General features: G+C 37.8%; 1 pseudogene; it reads left to right on the top strand.

Moving 5' to 3' along the window:
* The first annotated feature begins 1181 nt into the window (after window positions 1-1181).
* LOC124961236 (melanoma inhibitory activity protein 2-like) overlaps window positions 1182-21886 on the top strand; it is a 152389-nt pseudogene continuing 131684 nt past the window's right edge.

Here is a 21886-nt window from a genome sequence, read left to right as displayed (position 1 = left end):
CAGCCATAAAGAATGATAAAATTATGGCATTTGCAGGCAAATGGATGAAATTGGAGAATATCATGCTAAGTGAGATAAGCCAATCTCCAAAAACTAAAGGACGAATGATCTCGCTGATAAGCGGATGAAGACATATAATGGGGGGTGGGAGGGGTTAGCATTAGGGTTAGGGTTAGGTTTAGGGTTAGGGATAAGGAGTGTGGTAAGAATGAAGGAAAGAAGGACTGTATAGAGAGAAAAGAGATGTGGGAAATGTGGGGGGGAAGGGAAAATATAGTGAATCAAACATCATAGCCCTATGTAAATGTATGATTACACAAATGGTATGCCTTGACACCATGTACAAATAGAGAAACAACATGTATCCCATTTGTATACAATAATAATAAAAATAAAAAAAGAAAAGAAAAGAAAACAAAACAAAACAAAAAAACAACTCATTTTAAGCTCCTTCTTTTTAAAAACATTAGATATGTTGTATTTTAAAAAAATAACTTGTCATACCTAATTTGAGACCATGTTAGAAACTCTTCTAAAGTTACTTTTCAAATAGTCTTAACAGGAGAGTTTTTCTATGGAAGTAATTCAAATTCCATAGAAAGTGTCAACAGGGCTGATGATGAAGCTCAGTGGTAGAGAGCTTGTCTAGCATGCACAAGGCCTTGGAGTTTAACCCCCAACACTGCAAGAAAAGGAAATGGATGGAAGGGAAAAGAAGGGAAGGGAAAAGAAAAAAAGGAAGAAAAAGGTGAGTGGACAGAAAGGATTGAGTCATTAAAACAAAAGGGCATGTGGTAAAACTATAAATATATGGCATTAAAACTCTTACAAAAAGGTTTACTAAGCTTTAGAATTTTACTTACATCAACTGGATGATATTTTGACTGCACAGAATAAATAGCACTCAATAAGCGTTGTAGCGGCCTGGCCGAGACCAGAGGGGTGGGTAGCAAGAGGGCCCCAGTGGGACCAGCTTGAACCTGGGCTACTTGGGGTGTGGGTGGGGCATAGTGAAGGGGGAGGGGCTGGATTTTCTGGATTCCCACCCCCTCCTCAGGCAATCTGTTCCTAGTGATCGGCTTGGTCACATGGTGCAAGTTTGGGCTCCCACCCAAAGTCTGCTGTCCACAGCCTGTTTTCTTTGCTGGGCAGGATGTAGTTGCCAAAGTAGTGTTGGTGGGATGGAGGGGCCAAGGACTGCCCCTCAGTCTTACTGGAACCTGGGTCTGGAAAAAATATTCAGGGTTGTGCCAGCATTACCTGAAGATGGAAGACCGGCCCTAATCCTGATACCTTTCATCTGGAACTGGTAATATGTGCAGCTATTGGATTTTTTACTATTCTCCCATTTTTGTGGAGAAGTGTTCAGTCTGTGAGAAGCAGGCTTTATGTGAAGAGAGAAGAAAAGCTTGCTCTAAAACTTTCTGAACGAATTGAAGAAAAATGTAAAATACTTGATAAAGTTAGCCTTCCTCAAAAAGAGCATGAAGGCTTACAGTTATCTTTAAAGGGTGCCAATTCTGAGAAGGCATCAAAACAAGTGCAAAATTTGGAGATAATACATGAAATGCTGAATAGGTCCAAATCTAAACTTGAGGATAAAATTTCTAGAAAAAGAGCTAAAATAAGAGAAATCTAAATGATCTGAACAGGATGTATTGATGGCGGATATAGCAAAATGGGTAAAGTCCCTAGCAGAGGAATCAAAATTCCTCAAATCACAAGTAGCTGAAGCTAAAACAACCTTCAGAATTCTTCAAATGAATGAAGAAGGACTTAAGTTAGCAATGAAAGAGGCTTTGAATGAAAATTTCCAACTGCAGGAAAGTCAGAAACACCTTTTACAAGAAGTTGAAGTATGGAAGGAAAAATGAGTTATCTTAATAAACAGAAAATAACATTTGAAGGCTCTGAAGTATAGGCAGAACAAGTTCTGTGTGATAAAGAAAATCACATTAAGTTTCTGACCGAATGCTTGCTAAAAATGAAAGATCAGGCTCCTGTGCTTGGAGAAGACCTAACAGATGATGGTAACTTGGAGCTGGTGATGAAGAGTGAATCAGAAGTTGGTGCTCAGGTAATCAGCCAAAAGAAGCTTCGAAGGAACTGGCTTATGCTGCTGAGTTAAATGCCTCTTTAGAAACCTTAGGTGGAGAAAGAAGTCAAATCTGTTCTTTGGTATCTGAAGTAGATAAAACAAAAGAAGAGCTTATAGAACATATTAGAAATCTTCATACTGAACAAGAATCTTTGCAGTCAAAAAATATACAGTTTGAAAATGAGAATCAGAAACTTCAACAGAAATTTAAAGATGGAACAGTATCAAGAAAATGCAATGAAACTCCACAGGATATTAAGAGTAGAGGAAAAGTGCCAGTTAGAGTAAGAGGAGAGGTTTTCTGAAGTTGATGAAAAGATCAGTCGTACAGCTGAAGAGTTGGAGACCTATAGAAAGTGAGCCAAAGGTCTTGAGGAAGAATTGTATGCAACCATTCATTATTACCAGAGGCAGAGTATTTCCTATGAGAAAAAAGCATGTGATAATGCCTTGGCAGCTTGGAGTGCTAAAAATAACCTCAAGTATTTAAAGATAGTAAATGCTCACAACAGACAAAATTTTTAAATACAGAACTAGATATATCTTCTCAGTAAGATATAAATAACATTACCATTATCAAGAACACACTCCATAAATATGTTCAAATATGTACTATTTTCTTGAAACAGTATTAAATATATAATATTGTTGGATTTAAGGAATAATAAAGTGCTATTTACATTGGCCCAGAATAGACTCATAAGTCATTTCCAGTGATTTAATGGTGAATTTATTTTTAACAGAACTAAGCTGCATTGTAACTTAATTGTAATAGTATTTATTAGAAAGTGCCATTTATTATGGAACCCATCCCTAAAGGAGTAATGAGAACATCATTGAGAAATATTACTGCAACTGTGTGTGTCTTCATAAAGAAAAGAAAGGCTGGAACTTGGTTCCATTATTGATATCTTCTATAAGAGAACCTAAACACCATTTTGTTCCTTTCAACGTATAATATTTTCCTTGTTTTTCATCTGGAGATGGAGCCCAGGGCATTGCTCATGCTAAACATATACTCTACCACTGAGCCACACCCTCCGTTCACATAGTACATGTTTGTAAGTTGTGCCAGAGACAGACTTGTGTCAAAACAATTCAGAAAACTGTTGAGGAGCATAAGTGAGAGATAGGAATGGATACTGACTCTCTTTAAATTTCATCATTAGAACTGATGTGCAATTGGACAGATTATATCCAAAATAACACCTGATTGGGGGCTTAAGAATGAGGTGGCAAATAGAGCTGATAGGAAGATATAAACATTCCCTGAATTTTAAAAAATCACGTTTCTGAGAAAATTAAATTTTAATATATATTATATGGATATATGTATATTGAATACATATATAATTTTAATGAATATTTACCCCTGTGTAACACAGTACATGTTTTAAAAACTCAATGTGTAATGTATTCTACCTCAATTATAGTGACCCTTTATCTGCATATAAATGATGATAGATTTGAAAGTGTTCAACCTCAGTTATTTTTAAGATTCTATTCAAACTTTTCTTTATGTTCTTAGGCAGTAACTAATTAATTCAGTTTCTGACCCTTTTAATATTCCTGTTCCCCACTCATAAAATGAGAGATGTCATGTGAGGCAGTTACCCTGGAATTCCCTTCATTTAACTTCCAGAGTATTTGGTCACTTGATTCCTGTTCGACTCATTTGCTGATTACAGATTCTTGGCTCTATAATCCCACCTCAACATACTCTATGAATGATCTGTGCATGCCCAAGAGGCAGAAGGAAAGCTACTGCAGCAGAGGGAAGGGAGTCATGTATCATTTTGGAGCTGTGGAAAATAGGTTAGGTATGAATCATGGATTGCAGTAAGGAGGTTTATTCCAAACATAAAACCAGTGGAGGTATTTTGTTGTGGAGGTATTTGTTTCTTTATTTTTGGTAGGGCTGGAGATTAAACCCAGGCCTTCATGGATACTAGACAAACAATTTACCACTGAGCTTCATCCCTAGACCACCAGTGAAGGGTTTTAAACAAGGGAGTAAACAAGTAACTCCATACATTATGGTTTAGATAATTTGGTGTCCACCAAAAGCTCCATGTGTGAGACAAAGCAAGAATGTTCAGAGATGAAGATAAGATTATGAGAATTAGAACTTAATCAGTTATTAATCCATGGGGATTTACTGGGTGATAACAGTAGATAGCAAGTATTGGAGGAAATAGGTCACTGGGGACATGCCTTGGGGTTTATATTTTGTCCCTGGTGAGAGGAGCGAGCTCTCTGCTTCCTCATTGCCATGTCCTGAGCTGCTTTCCTTCTCTATGTAATTCCACCATGATGATCTGCCTCACCCCAGGCCCAGAGGTATGTAGTTGACTGTCCACAAATTGAGACCTCTGAAACCATGACCTAAAATAAACTTTTCTTCTTATTATTGTTCTTGTCAAGTCTTTTGGTCATAGCAATAAAAAATCTGACTTAAATATCATATGATATCTGTTTTTTAAAACAGACTTTTCACCCTCCACAAAAATTAACTCAAAATGGACCATAGGCCTAAATGTAAAATGATAAACTATGAAACTCCTAGAATATAATAAAAGGGAAAATCTAGGTGACATTGGGTTTGGTGATGACTTTTTAGCTACAATACCAAAGGCATGATCCATGAAAGAAAGAATTGGTAAGCTAAACTTTGTTCAAATTAAAATCTATCCAGGCAAGACACTACTAAATGATAAGAGAAGTCATAGACTAGGAAAAAGACTTCAAAAAGCATAAAAGCATGTCTGCAAAAGGAATTCTTAGAGCTCACAAAGAAAATGCAAGATCCAATTGAAACTTGACAAAAGATCTGAACAGGCAGCTCACTTAAGCAGATATAAAGATCGCAGATAAGATGCATTTATGTCATCAAGGAAATGCAAATTAAAACCATAGTGAAATACTTGTATAATGTATTAGAAATGCTCAAACACAGAACATCAAAAGTTGGCAGAAATGTGGAACAGGAACTCTCATTCATTGCTGGTACATCAACTTTGAAAGACAATTTGTTTCTTTAAAATCTAAATGCACTCTTACCATATGATCCAGGAATCACACCACTTGATATTTAGGCAAATGAGTTGAAAATTTGCTTTCACCTGTACATACATGTTTACAGTAGCTTTATTCTGCTGAATACATGTTTGGGTAACCCTAAGATGGTGACTGGCGTTGAACCAAGAGGTGGTGCATAGTTAGTGTTAACATAGCATTATCTACTTTTGCCTGATTAGTTAATGTCTCCTTTTTGCTAGTGGTCAACAGATGTTCCTCATTCTTAATTAGTACCGTAGCGCATACTCCAACCATGCTACTTAATTCTAAGCTGATTGACTCCCTTAGGTATATAAGACACACACCTATAGGAATCACCTCGGATAAGCAGCACCTCCGATAGATGGCAGAATGCAGGATAAGCCACACCTCTAGATCGCTGGGTGAAGGATAAGTAGCACCTCTGAATGATGGCAGAATGCAGGTTGCAGATTGCAGAACACAGAACTGAAGCCACACCTCTAGATAGCAGAATGAAGGACGCAGGATGCAGGATGCATCTCTAAGAAGAAGCAGCAGACCTTTAAGAAATAGCTCCTCTGATAATAGTAGCCTCTCTGAAAGTGTAGAAAGTCTCTTTTCCTGATAAGCAAAGTCTCTCTTCCTCTAAGCTCTAAGCAAAGCCTGTCTTCCTCTAAAACTTCCTCTAAAAGCAAGTAAGCCCCTTTTCCTCTATAAGCTAGAGAACAAGCAAGAAAGCAGCACACTAAAGAGAAAGATAATAGAAGTAGCTCAGTTTCCAGTTCACCTCCGATAAATACCCGCGCAATTGTTGCTGCAGGCGGTGACAAATTACTGCGGGATTGTTGCCATGGGTGGTGACATTATTCATAATTGCCAAAACTTTAAAGCAACCAGGATTTCCTTCTGTAGATGAACGGATAAACTGGTAATCCAGACAATGAAATATTATTCAGCATTAAAAAGAAATGAGCTATCAAGTCACAAAGATATGCAAGCACTTTAAATGCATGATGCAAAGTGAAAGGAGCCAATCCAAAAAAGCTACATATTGTATGATTCCAACCATAGAACTTTCTCAAAAAGTCAAAACTATAGAGAGAGTAAAAAGACCATGTTTGTTAGGAGTTGGTAGGAGGGAGGAATGAATAGGCAGAGCACAGAGGATTTTCAGGGCAGTTAAACTACTCTATATGATACTTTAATAGCAGATACATGTCATTACACATTTACTCAACCCCATAAAATGTACAGCACTAATAGTGAGTCCTAATCTAAACTACAGACTTTGGGTGATAATGATGTATCCTTGTAGGTTCATTGTCTGTAACAAACATGCCACTCTGGTGGGGGGTGTGGAAATGGGATGCCATATATGTGTGGGGGAGAACATAGAAGAAACTCTGTAATTCCTACTCATTTTTGCTGTGAACAAAAAACTGCTCTCATAACTAAAGTCTACATTTGCCTCCTAGATGGATGGATTTGAAGATTATGCTAACCAACATAAGCCAATTCCCCAAAACCAAAGGTTGAATGTTCTCTCTGACATGTGGATACCAACACACAACAAGCAAGGTGGGAGGGGAAAATGGAAGTTCAGTAGATTAGACACAAGGGAATGAAGGGAAGGGAGGAATAGAAAAGGCAACAGGAATAAGAAAGAGAGTAGAAGGAATCTTACTAGACTTTCCTATGTACATATATAAATACAGCACAGTAAGTTGCCACATTGTGTACAACCACAAGATTGGGATCCTAATTGGAATAAGAGGTAGTCCCTGTTTGTATAAATATACCAAAATATACTGTCAAGTATAACTAAAAAGAACAAATAACATAATGAGGAGTAGTGAGTACTTTGGGAATGAACTATTAGGGTAGGGTCAGGGGAAACACAGAAGCACCACATTATGGTGATGTGAATTTGCATGTTAGCATTATGCATGCAGTGGTTGCTTTTGGAATATGTTGTGAAACTGTAGTAAACAAAATTTTTTGAGCATGCTGAGGAAAGGATACATGAAGGGTACTCCTGTTTTTTTCCCAAATAGGTGAAGTGGTGCCATTGACTGAGATAGGAAACCTGTGAGAGAAACAAATGTGAAAGCAAAGAGGAATCAAGAAAAACTCCTGGATTTTATGTTAGTATTTACTGAATTCTCTAAATGGGATGTAGTTCTTTTTGCAGTTGTTTTCAGGATTTGTGACTTAGAACATTTTCAAAACAGATTATTATCTGATTCTGGCTCAATCTCTGGTGCCACTGCCTCTTTGCATCAGCATTGGGATATGAATATGCAACTGAACATGCAACTAATATCAGATGTCAATTACTGAGAGCCTGGTGAAGATATGTCCCTGTAAAGTCTGCCTTTTTTTTTAACTTCCCTAAATTCCTCTATAGTGGTCCTACCACATTCTTACTCTACTCTGTTTGAAATCAGACTTCTGCAGCCTAACGTGTATGAGCAATTTGTGAATCCTTCAATGATATTTCTTTCTTAAGAGTCTCAAAATCATTATGCAGGTACATTAGACTGTTACAGTTCCCAAGGAGCTACTAAAAGGAGGCTAATGAGTAAGTTCACCTGTAGACACTTTGTAGTTACTGGGATTCTCCATGTTTAAAGTTTTCAGCTTTAAAATGTGTACAATGATTCCAGTCAGAATGACTTTGAAATAAAGAAATAAACTGGTAGCAGCTACATGGCCATAATTAGTCTTAAAATAGGTATTCTTTAAGAAAAAAGTAAGAAGTCTCCTGCAAGCTTACATAGATATATTTTCTTTCCATTACACCTGGCCTGCTGTGCATGTGAGTGATTGATCTTCCCTATGACTTTTTTTTTCTTACATGAAGTCAACTATAGTGTGCAAAGATTTTCAACTGGGAGAGAAAGGAAGAAAGGGTCCTCTTAGATTTGAGACTTAACATGTTGTGCGCTCTGCTTTGTCCTGTGTCCTGGGCTGGCAATATCAGTCTCTTCATAATCATTACTGAAGCTGTATTTTGATTCATATTGTGTTCTTCATATGGTCTGTAAGTCACAGAATGATGAGTAGCTACTCAAAATTTAGGGATTCCTGGTCTGGGTTTACTACCATCAAACACCTTAAACATTTTACTTTAACTCTTAACATGTTTATTGACTGTAGAAATTGAAGAACAAAACCTACACTACCTCTCTAATGAAAATTTTCTTTTGCCACATGCAAAAGTGAACAACCAAAGGGTAGGAAAATGGACTGGTTTCTAACTGGTCAAAAAAGATTATTAATCTTGTAGATATTGCTGTTAGTACTGGTGATTTAAGGTATGTGCTATGAGCTAAATAGTCCAATAAAATCCTTATTCTATAAATAGCCCTCAGTAAATTCACAAGGCTAGCAATCATTGTTAAAGTGAATAACCAAGGGAAAATTAGAAAATGAGACACTTGAAAATCATCATACATTAGAATTAATCTTGAATTTCAATAGCAGTTTTGAAATTAATCATTTTGAATTACAAAGTGTTTGGGAGGCTCCAAATCACATACTCCCAAATTGAAAAGAGGTATATCTGTTTTAGTATATCAAAAAAAAAAAAAAAAAAAGAAACACAAAATGGGTGGACTATAAACAACAGACATTTACTTCTCACAGTCCTAGAAGGAAGGTTCTGAAAAGTCTAATTTGTCAGCACAAGGCTTGGTGAGGACTCACTTTCTGGTTCACAGAGGATGACATTTTGTTGTGTCCATACACAGTGGAAGTACCTCTTTGAGGCCTCTTTTTATAAGAGCACCAATGCAATAAGAAAGGTCAGAACCCTTATGATCTGATCACTTCCCAAAGGCTCTACCTCCTAGTACCATCATGTGTTAAATTAGAATTTTAACCCATGAATATGGTGGAAGTGCATCCACATTTAGACATAACACATAGACAAAGGCTGTCTGTAACACACACCTCCAGTTAGCAAGATTCCTAAAGAGAAGATTAATTTGAAAGACACATTCTGACTGGAGCGGTAAACATGGAGCGGTAAACACGGACGACTGGGATCATCGTGGAGGAGGCGGCTCAGCATAGCGCTTGGACTCGAGCAGCCGCTGGGGCTCCGGTCGGCTGCCTGGGGAGGAGCAGCGTGGTGAGCTGTTTGGACCCAGAGTGACCGCTTCCGAACACCGGGGGGTTGCCCGGAGGAGGAGGAGAGGCCCGGCGGGTCGCTTGGGTCTAGGAGTGACTGCATCAGAGCCACGGGCGGTTGCCAGGGGAGGAGCTGTGTGGTGAGCTGTTTGAACTCAGAGTGGGCTCTCCTGAGCGCCGGGGGACTGCCCGGAGGAGGAGGAGGAGCACGGCGGGACGCTTGGTCTGGGAATGACTGCATCAGAACCACAGGCGGTTGCCAGAGGAGGAGTTGTGTGGTGAACTGTTTGAACTCAGAGTTAGCGCTCCTGAGTGCCGGGAGGTTGCCCGGAGGAGGAGGAGGAGCGTGGCTTGTTGTTTGACCTGGGAGTGACTGCATCAGAGCTGCGGGCGGTTGCCGAAGGGGGAGCTGCGTGACGAGCTGTTTGAACTCGGAGCAGCTGCTCCAGAACACTGGTGGCCTGCCTGGAGGAGGAGAGCGGTGGGACGCTTAGTCTGTGAGTGACTGCATCAGAACCACAGGCGGTTGCCAGAGGAGGAGGCGAGTGGTGAGCTGATTGGACTAAAAGCAACCGCTCCGGAACACCGGTGGCCTGCCTGGAGAAGGAGCGTGGTGAGTCACCTGGTCTCGGAGCCACCGCTCCTGAACACCTGGGCGGCTACCCCAAGGAGGAGGAACAGGGCGGGTCACTTGGACTTGGAGTGACTGCCTAGGGCTACGGGTGGTTGGTGGGAGGAGGAGACCCAAAGTGAGTTGTTTGGACTCCTAGTGACTGCGTCGGAAACCGGGCGGCTGTCCGGAGGAGGAGGTGTGTGGCGGGTCTCTGTGTCTCGGAGCTATTGTACGGGGCTCCAGGTGGTGGCTCAGGGGAGGGGCTGCATAGCCAGGCGATTGGTGCAGAGCAGGGTCCCAGGAGCTAGGTGGCTTCTTGCTGGAAGAGCCGCACAGAGACACGCCTAGGGGCGGAGCGAAGTTTCCAGGGCGGCGGGCAGACTCTCTGGGAGAGGCAGCCTAAGGAGACTCGCCTGCGAAGGGTGAGGCTCCCAGGCCCAGGACGTAGGTCCGGGCCCCTGGGATCGTTGCAGAAGAAGACAGCCCAGCCCAGGGGGTAGTTGTAGATTGAGGGGAACCTCTAGGAGGGCAACTGACTAGCGAGACGTCCACACCGAGTGACTCTTCCCGGCCAGGGGAGGTTTTCCCACAGGGACAGTAAAGTCAGAGACATAGGCACAAACAGGCCTTGCCTCAGCCCGCAGCCTACTTCCCCGTTGGATGACCATTGGTCAACAAGTGGAGACACCTCTGCCCACTAGCAGGGAATATACGCCACCTGAGGGTCACCACCCTAGAGAGGCAGCTTCTTCGTGGAGCTCTGCATTATCAACCTCCTCCAAGACTTCAGGCTACTGAAGGATAAGAGGGGATATACTAACAATCTTCAGGGACATTATAAGTTGATAGAGGAAATCTGCAATATCTTAATGACCCACTGATCCCTGAACAATATGAGAAAACAAGGGAAGAAAATGCCCCAAACAAATCTAGATGTTACATCAATAAAATCCAACGACAGCATGGCAGAAGAAATGACAGAAAGGGAGTTCAGAATGTACATAATTAAAATGATTAGGGAAGCAAACGATGAGATGAAAGAGCAAATGCAGGCATTGAACGATCGCACCAATCGACAGTTAACAGAGCAAATTCAGGAAGCAAAAGATCATTTCAATAAAGAGTTAGAGATATTGAAAAAAAACCAAACAGAAATCCTTGAAATGAAGGAAACAATAAACCAAATTAAGAACTCCATAGAAAGCACAACCAATAGGATAGAACAGCTGGAAGACAGAACTTCAGATATTGAAGACAAAATATTTAACCTCGAAAACAAAGTTGAACAAACAGAGAAGATGGTGAGAAATCATGAACAGAATCTCCAAGAACTATGGGATATCATGAAAAGGCCAAATTTGAGAATTATTGGGATTGAGGAAGGCTTAGAGAAACAAACCAAAGGAATGAACAATCTATTTGAAGAAATAATATCAGAAAATTTCCCAAATCTGAAGAATGAAATGGAAAATCAAGTCCAAGAGGCTTATAGGACTCCAAATACACAAAATTACAACAGACCCACACCAAGGCACATTATAATGAAAATACCTAACATACAAAATAAAGACAGAATTTTAAAGGCTGTGAGAGAAAAGAACCAAATTACATTCAGGGGGAAGCCAATACGGATATCAGCAGATTTTTCAATCCAGACCTTAAAAGCTAGAAGGGCCTGGAACAACATTTTTCAAGCTCTGAAAGAAAATGGATGCCAACCAAGAATCTTATACCCAGCAAAACTTACCTTCAAATTTGACGATGAAATAAGATCATTTCATGATAAACAAAAGCTAAAAGAATTTACAAAAAGAAAGCCAGCATTACAGAACATTCTCAGCAAAATATTCCATGAGGAAGAGATAAAAAACAAAGAAGCAAATCAGCAAAGGGAGGAATTATCCTAAAGGAACTGTCAAATAAAGGAGGAATCAAGATGTGTCAAAAATTTTAAATATGAACCAAATGACTGGGAATACAAATCATATCTCAATAATAACCCTGAATGTTAATGGCCTGAATTCATCAATCAAAAGACATAGACTGGCAGATTGGATTAAAAAGAAAGATCCAACAATATGTTGCCTGCAAGAGACTCACCTCATAGAAAGAGATACCCATAGACTAAAGGTGAAAGGATGGGGAAAAACATACCATGCACATGGACTCAGCAAAAAAGCTGGAGTATCCATCCTCATTTCAGATAAAGTGGACTTCAAGCCAATGTTAGTCAGAAGGGATAAAGAAGGACATTTCATACTGCTTAAGGGAACCATAAATCAGCAAGATATAACAATCATAAACATCTATGCCCCAAACAGTGGCTCATCCATATATGTTAAACAAATCCTTCTCAATTTTAGAAACCAAATAGACCATAACACAATAATACTAGGTGATTTTAACACGCCTCTTTCACCACTGGACAGATCTTCCAAACAAAAATTGAACAAAGAAACCATAGATCTCAATAACACAATCAATAATTTAGACTTAACAGACATTTATAGAATATACCATCCAACCAAGAGCGAATACACTTTCTTCTCAGCAGCACATGGATCCTTCTCTAAAATAGACCATATATTATGCCACAAAGCCAATGTCAGCAAATACAAGAAGATAGAGACACTACCTTGTATTCTATCAGATCATAATGGATTGAAGTTACAAATTAATGAAAGAGTAAAAAACAGAGACTACTCCAACACCTGGAGATTAAACAATATGCTACTATATGATGAATGGATAACAGAAGATATTAGGAAGGAAATTAAAAAATTCTTAGAGGTAAACGAGAACAAAGAAACAACATATCAAAATCTCTGGGACACTACGAAAGCGGTACTTAGAGGAAGATTTATTTCATGGAGCGCATTTAATAAAAGAAGTAAAACTCAAAAAATAAATGACCTAACACTACAGCTCAAAGCCCTAGAAAAAGAAGAACAGACCAACACCAAAAGTAGTAGAAGACAGGAAATAGTTAAACTGAGAGCTGAAATCAACGAAATTGAAACGAAAGAAACAATACAAAAAATTGACAAAATAACTAGTTGGTTCTTCAAAAAAATAAACAAAATTGATAAACCTTTAGCCACACTAACAAAGAGAAGACGAGAGAAAACCCAAATCACTAAAATTCGGAATGAACAAGGAAATATCACAACAGACACCACCGAAATACAAAACATAATTAGAAGCTATTTTGAAAATCTATACTCCAACAAAATAGAAAATTTCGAAGACATCAACAGGTTTCTAGAGACATATGAATTGCCTAAACTGAACGAGGAGGACATACACAATTTAAATAGACCAATTTCAAGTAATGAAATAGAAGAAGTCATCAAAAGCCTTCCAACAAAGAAAAGTCCAGGACCAGATGGGTTCTCAGCCGAGTTCTACAAAACTTTTAAAGAAGAACTCATTCCAATACTTCTCAAAGTATTCCAGAAAATAGAAGAGGAGGGAACTCTCCCAAACTCATTCTATGAAGCCAATATTACCCTGATTCCTAAACCAGACAGAGACACATCGAGGAAAGAAAATTTCAGACCAATATCCTTAATGAACATCGACGCAAAAATTCTCAACAAAATTTTAGCAAATCGCATACAAAAACATATTAAAAAGATAGTGCACCATGATCAAGTGGGTTTCATCCTAGGGATGCAAGGTTGGTTCAACATCAGGAAATCAATAAATGTCATTCACCATATCAATAGACTTAAAGTCAAGAATCACATGATTATTTCGATAGATGCAGAAAAAGCATTTGATAAAATACAGCACCCCTTCATGCTCAAAACACTAGAAAAAATAGGGATAGTGGGAACATTCCTTAACATTGTAAAGGCCATCTATGCTAAACCCATGGCTAATATCATTCTTAATGGTGAAAAACTGAAAGCATTCCCTCTAAAAACTGGAACAAGGCAGGGATGCCCTCTTTCACCACTTCTATTCAATATCGTCCTTGAAACTCTAGCCAGAGCAATTAGACAGACCAAAGAAATTAAAGGGATACGAATAGGAAAAGAAGAACTCAAACTATCCCTATTTGCTGATGATATGATTGTATACTTAGAGGAACCAGGAAATTCCACCAGAAAACTTTTAGATCTCATAAGTGAATTCAGTAAAGTAGCGGGATATAAGATCAATGCACATAAATCGAAGGCATTTTTATATATAAGCGATGAATCTTCAGAAAGAGAAATTAGGAAAACTACCCCATTCACAATAGCTTCGAAAAAAATAAAGTATTTGGGAATCAATCTCACAAAAGAGGTGAAAGACCTCTACAATGAGAACTACAGAACACTAAAGAAAGAAATTCAAGAAAACCTTAGAAGATGGAAAGATCTCCCATGTTCTTGGATAGGAAGAATTAATATTGTCAAAATGGCCATACTACCAAAAGTGCTATACAGATTCAATGCAATTCCAATTAAAATCCCAATGATGTACCTTACAGAAATAGAGCAAGCAATTATGAAATTCATCTGGAAGAATAAAAAACCCAGAATAGCTAAAGCAATCCTTGGCAGAAAGAGTGAAGCAGGGGGTATCGCAATACCAGATCTTCAACTCTACTACAAAGCAATAGTAACAAAAACGGCATGGTATTGGTACCAAAATAGAAAGGTGGATCAATGGTACAGAATAGAGGACACGGACACAAACCCAAATAAATACAATTTTCTCATACTAGACAAAGGGGCCAAAAATATGCAATGGAGAAAAGATAGCCTCTTCAACAAATGGTGCTGGGAGAATTGGAAATCCATATGCAACAGAATGAAACTAAACCCATATCTCTCACCATGCACAAAACTAAACTCAAAATGGATTAAGGATCTCGGAATCAGACCAGAGACCTTGCATCTTATAGAAGAAAAAGTAGGTCCAGAGCTTCAACATGTCGGCTTAGGACCAGACTTCCTCAATAGGACTCCCATAGCACAAGAAATAAAAGCAAGAATTAATAACTGGGATAGATTCAAACTAAAAAGCTTTCTCTCAGCAAAGGAAACTATCAGCAATGCGAAGAAAGAGCCTACAGAGTGGGAGAAAATCTTTGCCAATCATACTTCAGATAGAGCGCTAATCTCCAGAATCTATAAAGAACTCAAAAAACTCTACACCAAGAATGTAAATAATCCAATTGACAAATGGGCTAAGGAAATGAATAGACACTTCACAGAAGAAGATGTACAAGCAATCAACAAACATATGGAAAAATGTTCAACATCTCTAGTAATAAGAGAAATGCAAATCAAAACCACCCTAAGATTCCATCTCACCCCAATTAGAATGGCAATTATCAAGAATACAACCAACAACAGGTGTTGGCGAGGATGTGGGGAGAAAGGTACACTCTTACATTGCTGGTGGGGCTGCAAATTAGTGCAGCCACTCTGGAAAGCAGTGTGGAGATTCCTTAGAAAACTTGGAATGGAAACACCATTTGACCCAGCTATCCCACTCCTTGGCCTATACCCAAAGGACTTAAAATCAGCATATTACAGAGATACAGCCACATCAATGTTCATAGCTGCTCAGTTCACAATAGCCAGATTATGGAACCAACCTAGATGTCCTTCAATTGATGAATGGATAAAGAAAATGTGGTATATATATACAATGGAATATTACTCAGCCATAAAGAATGATAAAATTATGGCATTTGCAGGCAAATGGATGAAACTGGAGAATATCATGCTAAGTGAGATAAGCCAATCTCAAAAAACCAAAGGAAGAATGATATCGCTAATAAGTGGATGATGACACATAAGGGGGGTGGGAAGGGTTAGTGTTGGGGTTGGAGTTGGGTTTAGGGAGGGGGGCAGGAATGGAGGAAGGAAGGACTGTATAGATGGAGGGGAAGGGTGGGAGGGGAGGGGGGGAAGGGAAAAAATGGCAGAATGAATCAAACAACATTACCCTATGTAAATTTATGATTACACAAATGGTATGCCTTTACGCCATGTACAAATAGAAAAACAACATGTATCCCATTTGTTTACAATAAAAAGAAAAAAAAAAAAGTTAAAAAAAAAAAAAAAAAAAAAAAAAAAGAAAGACACATTCTGTGGCACTAAACCTGATTTCCAAAAGGAGAAAGAGGTAAGTACTTTATCTATTAGTGGTGTTTGAAAAGAGTGTTCCACATATTTATTGTGACACTATTAACAATAGCCAAGGTATGGAATCAAACTAAGTGCCTATAAACAGATGAATAGATAAAGAAAATGTGATATATATGTACTATGGAATATTATTCAGCTATAAAGAATGAAATTAGGTCACTTATAGGAAAACAGGTGGAATCAGAGGTCATCATGATAAGGGAAATAAACCAGACAAATACAAAGTTTTCTGTCATATGGAAACTGAAAGGTTAAAAAAAGTAAACCAGGAAGTAGAAGAGGGACTATTAGGAAAGGGGAGGGGAACTAGATGGTGGGAGGGGAGAAAGGAGGGAAAGCAAGGGCAGAAAGAGGGATCAAAGCACTATATGTGCATGTCACAGAGGGACCCATTAATCTGTTCACTTAATATGCATTAATAATTATAAAATAAGTAGAATTTCCTATTAACTTCTTTTTTGATTAACTATTTATTGCCAAGAACTAAAACTGTATTTCATTTCCGCCATTAGGGGGAGAAACCTAAAATAATCCCCACATATCTCTGCATTCTTATACAATTATACCCAAAACAATGCAACTTCTCCATGAATCAAGATCATTATTGGAAACAGCACTATTTTGTTAAGACAGCAATGCCTGTGAGACTAGATGGTTCTAATTTCTAATGTTTTCTGAGTTTTTGTGTCCTTTTATGCCATGTTTAGTGCCTCTACCTTCTCCCAGTCAGCTGTTGCTTTTGCTGTTCTTGTCTTCCTTGCCTCCAGCAACATCCATCATCCTCTGATTTGTTATTTGGGTTCTGATTGGGTCAGGAACCCTGACCTGTACTTTAACACAGGATATCATATTTAACCAAATGAATCAATCAAAGCTCATGAATTAGAGTATGGGAATTTTAATGAATACCTTAGTTAAAGACTTTTCAAGTTTATTTCTTGGCTGAGTTTTAGATAAAATTAGATTTGGGGATTATGTGAAGTAAGAAATATAAAAATTGTAACAAGGATATTGTGCGTTCTCACAATATCATATAGAAAACTTAACAGATCATAAACATGATACAAGCTAATTAAGGGGTTAGAGTTAAATGACATTGAATACTCATCTGGAATTCTAAGATAGAGGTTGGCATAACATTGGGATCTGGGAGTGTTTTTCTCTTCTTGGAGGACTAGGAGGATTCCTAGAGCAATTTTTGAAAATGACAGCCATATGATGCCAGCCTCCTCTTCACACCTCCATACACTTAACCACACTTAGGATCAAAGGCAACATTGCAGAAGGTGTCATGTGAAAGTTTGTTTTCTACCTTTCCAACCCCATTTGGTGCCTCCCTCTTCTCTCTCTCTCCCTTTGCTCCAGACTCACTGCTGTTCTTTCTGCTCTTCATCCATACCAGGTTCTTCCTTTGCACTAACTCTTACCTCTTTTCCCAGATACAGTGTAGTTGGGCTCCTTATCCTTCCGCTATCAGGCCTTACTCACTTGCAATACCACTGTCCTCCACTAGTCTGTTTATGGGACTGAAGATTAAAATTCCTTATGAAACAATCTGATTCAAGATGCAAAATAAAAAAAATTAATACAGATAACAATACTAGCTGTCCTATTGTGGAGTAGAGTGATATTTTCCAACCACGGTCATTATTTAATTTGATTTTCCTGAGCATTCTATAAACTATAGATTTATAGGTTAGTCACTATAAATCTGATTTTCACTGAAGCATAATGTCAAAGGGAAAATAGTAGTTGATCAGGTCTAAAATCCAGTTCATGATTATAAGTAATTTGACCTTGATTTTAATGCTTTCTGTGTAACTTACCCCTAAAATTGCACACTTAAGAATGCTGAAAGTTTTTGAGTAAGTCACTTATTGAAAAAGCTATGCCTCTTTTAAAATGTTAATCATTATACATAAAAGCACAAAACAACAGGACCACAAATTCTTAAGGTCCTTGAATGAGCTAGCAACTTATCTACTCTTCCTATATATTGAGAGTAATAATAGTGTTGACCTTGTTACTGAAGCAAATAATGTGTAAATAAGAGCACAATTCTTGATGCGCACAATATGTTGAGACCATGTTAACTTCTGTTATCATCATCATTATCATCATTAGGAGTATAACAACATAAAAAAACAATCACATAGAAGTAATGAATTGAATCTTATATGCTTTCAGATAATATTTGTGAGGATTGAGGAAGTTGCTAATTAAAGAAGAACAAGTTAAACTACACTGAATGGAGGAAGATAAAATAAGCCTTAACTTTAGTTCAAGTATAGATTTTATTTAGTTATATTTTCAAATTTGAATTAAACTTATTTTTAATACACAGAAACATAAACTTTGGATATATTTATTGAGTACCATGTGATATTTCAGTAATGTTTAATGGGTAGTGTTTAAAGCAGGTTTAGATATATCTGTCTCTTCAAACATCATTTCCTTCTGGCTAAAACAAAATCCTTTGTTCTAGCTTTTTGAAATATATAGTATGTTATTGTTTTCTGTAGTCACCTGACCAGTGCAACAGTACACCAGAACTTCCTACTTTTCATTTTGTACCTATGATCGCCTCTCTCCATCCCTTTCTCCACTGTGCTTTCTCCAGGCTTTGTGGTGCCCACCATTTTTTCCATCTTCTATGAAATTAAACAAGTAAGCACTTTAGGGAATTAAAACTATATTGGGAGTGGAGCAAGAGTGCAAAACTGAACTTGCTTCAAAGCTCTTCAAACATATGAAGTCAGGCATATCATCAGACTAATAACTTTTGAGTTTCTTTCTCTTAGAGACAGTTTCCATTTTTTACTTCTCAAAGCACTAATTGCCAACACTTGAAAATACATAATGACAAACATCTTTATGTTGGAGTTTCTGAAAATGAAGTAAAATTTGTCTTGAAAAGTCCAGTTTCTGATTGTGAGGAGGTACGTGAAATTGTTACAAGGGAAATAGCAGAGCTGAGGAAAAATCTTCTATCATTGTCTAGATTGGGAGAGAGTTTTTTCACATTAATTTAAACTTTTAAAAATTAATTTAATATTTTTTTCTCATGAAAGAGAATGTTTATTTGACCTGGCATGGTTATGCATACCTATAATCCCAGTGACTCCAGAGGCTGAGGCAAGAAGATCAGAAATTTGAGGCCAAATGCTAACCAACTTAACAAGATTATGTTTCAAAAAAAAATTGCTGGGGATGTAGCTCAATAGTAAAATGCCCGTGGATCGATCTATCTATCTATCTATCTATCTATCTATCTATCTATATCACCCATCATATATGACATATCATATCTACCTATCTATATAGATAGATAGATAGATATACACTTCTAAAAAGATAAAGAGAGTTTATTTGAAGAAGATACCTGGTATCAGCTTAAGAGAACACAGCCTTTTCTTCTTTCTTTCTTTAAAAAAAAGTAGTGTTGTGCATTTTAGTAAGCAAATGAACAGAAAAGAACTGAGCCCACATAATAACTGCTTCCTGTGAAATCATAGTTCATGCTGGTCGTTAGGGCATTAACAGAATGAGCCCTCATTTTTTTCCTGCCAAGTCATTTCTTTAGAGACGTGTACTTACATGTGTGCATGTGTGCACATTTTTAACTTTTAACTTTGTTATGATTTCAAACCAACTTAAAGAACAACAAAGTAGTTCAAAGAACTCCCACCAGCCTCTTTATCCCAATTCTATAATTGTTAACATTTTTCACCATTAACTCTTTTTAAAAGGTTATGTGTTGACTCTTCCTACTGGCAAAGAGAACTTCACTTAAGCTATATATAGCAGGAATGTTCCACTGGCTTCTCCACAACACATTGAAGGAAGAAGCTGCCCTTTCTAACCCTTTCCCAAACTCCCTGACTATGCAGGTGGTAGCCAGTACTTGAGATCAATACTTTTCTCTACCTTCTTTCTTTGAGAAGTAGCTTTTAACCTTCAGGATCTTCCCCCAAGCAAAGCCCCAACCACTATTTGCATCCTCACCATTTCAGAAGAAACAGGCCAGAAATCTGGGTGCATGATTTCTGCCAGTCACAAGCTATGGAAGTACCAACTTAAAAATAGGGGTAGCAGTTTTTATTCTTACTCTGGTCATGGCTTACATAAATAGCATCAAATATTATGTAATAATAGGACACTATATCTACAAATCTATTCATGGGTAGAAAGAGCAGACAGAAGATAAAAGATGTAGCCAGGGAGCAAAAAAGAACAGTTTCACTCATAGAAGCTCATGATAGCCACATTGTCAAAATATTGTTTCAATTCAAAGGAACAGATGGGAATAATAGAGATGCTATTCTTTTTTCATGACATAAAAGAAAGATTTAAATTTAGAGTAACACATTTTTTGGTTTTCTAAAACAGTTAAAGGTATCAGTTCATAAGATCACAACCTACTGATAGAAGAGCATCAGGGTTTGATTTGAACATTAAAAACAGCAAAGGGCATCATTCCTCTTGCCTTGACCTGATTTGTTTCTCCTGAACACCAGTAAACAATGCTTATGATGTCAGTAACAACTTTCAAGGGAAATGTTATGGAAGATTAATATTAAAGTTTTGAGATCAATACTTTTTTGCTATGGTTTAAGTTTAGAATGAGCACTTAAAATTAAACATGTAAATTGCATATTATGTACAAAATTAAAAGGCAACCTCCCCACAATCTATAGGATATTTTAACTGCTGGCTCAAGCTTAGAAGCAGGAATGGAAGTTTCTAGGGAATATTTATTCCTGTCACATTTAAATGCCATCTTTGTGCTGTGACTCTTTTTCCAGTCTAGCAGAGCTGAAAATGCTTACCTATCCTTAACTGATGTTGTGACAATATATTAGGTTGAGTTCGGGGACACCAAGATGGCAAAGACAGGGTATAAGAAAGATGCAACTGGAGGATAAGACAGGGAGACAAGTAATGTCCCTGTTTTATGTTAAGTCCCATTACCTTGACAACTCCAGCCACTGAAGACTTATTACCATGACAACTCCTGTCACAGGTTTGATATTTTTAAATGATCAATTGGGGGAAAGTGGGCAGTATTCTGATTAGATTTTCTAAAGTCACCAAAGGGACAAGGTCTTAAGTCCAGTTCATATATGGAAGAGAAGACTTTACAGCTTAGCACACAAGATACTAATTTCCAGAAATCTAGGCTTGAGCCGTTCTCCCAACTGGGCACAATCCAATCTACCTTAGGGAGTGCTAACTTCACCTTCAACAAATGTTTACTTCACCTGTTACTTGTGTGTGTCTTGCTCAGTTCTTTGGGAAACCAAGGACCTAGACCCCAACAGGAAAACTCAGTGATAACAAATGGACATATGCACTCCACCTCCCTCAGAAATGAAGCACATGTGCAAAGTACAGTAGACCATTTAACAAATGAGAAGATCAAACTGTCACTTCACTATATTTTACTACTACAAAATAAAAACAAGTTAATGTGCTCAAAGCCAGACCTGGTAGGAGATAATATCCTGATGTGCATTATAAAATGACAAAAAGATTGCAAACTACTCTGTGGAGATTGCATGGCATTTTGGAGCAAATGTCAGGCATTTAGTCATAATTAAGGATTTGAATGTTAGTGCTTCAAAACTCAGTTCCTCAGAGTCCTGTTTTCTTCTCAGAAATCCAGGACAATCATTATCTAGCCTAACAGGTCTTTCTGTAAAGAATAAGTAACATACAAATATAAAAGACTTTTTTCATCAGATATTACTTAGATAGGGTCTAATCAACATTATCATTATTAAATAAAAATTGACATGTAATATTGTTCTTACATTTTGTAAAGAAAAAATTCAGGTGGCATATATT

This window comes from Sciurus carolinensis, chromosome 12, assembly GCF_902686445.1.
Source record: "Sciurus carolinensis chromosome 12, mSciCar1.2, whole genome shotgun sequence".
Classification (NCBI taxonomy): Eukaryota; Metazoa; Chordata; class Mammalia; order Rodentia; family Sciuridae; genus Sciurus; species Sciurus carolinensis.
Note: the sequence above shows the minus strand (reverse complement) of the source record. Positions and strands in the feature narration are given on the sequence as shown.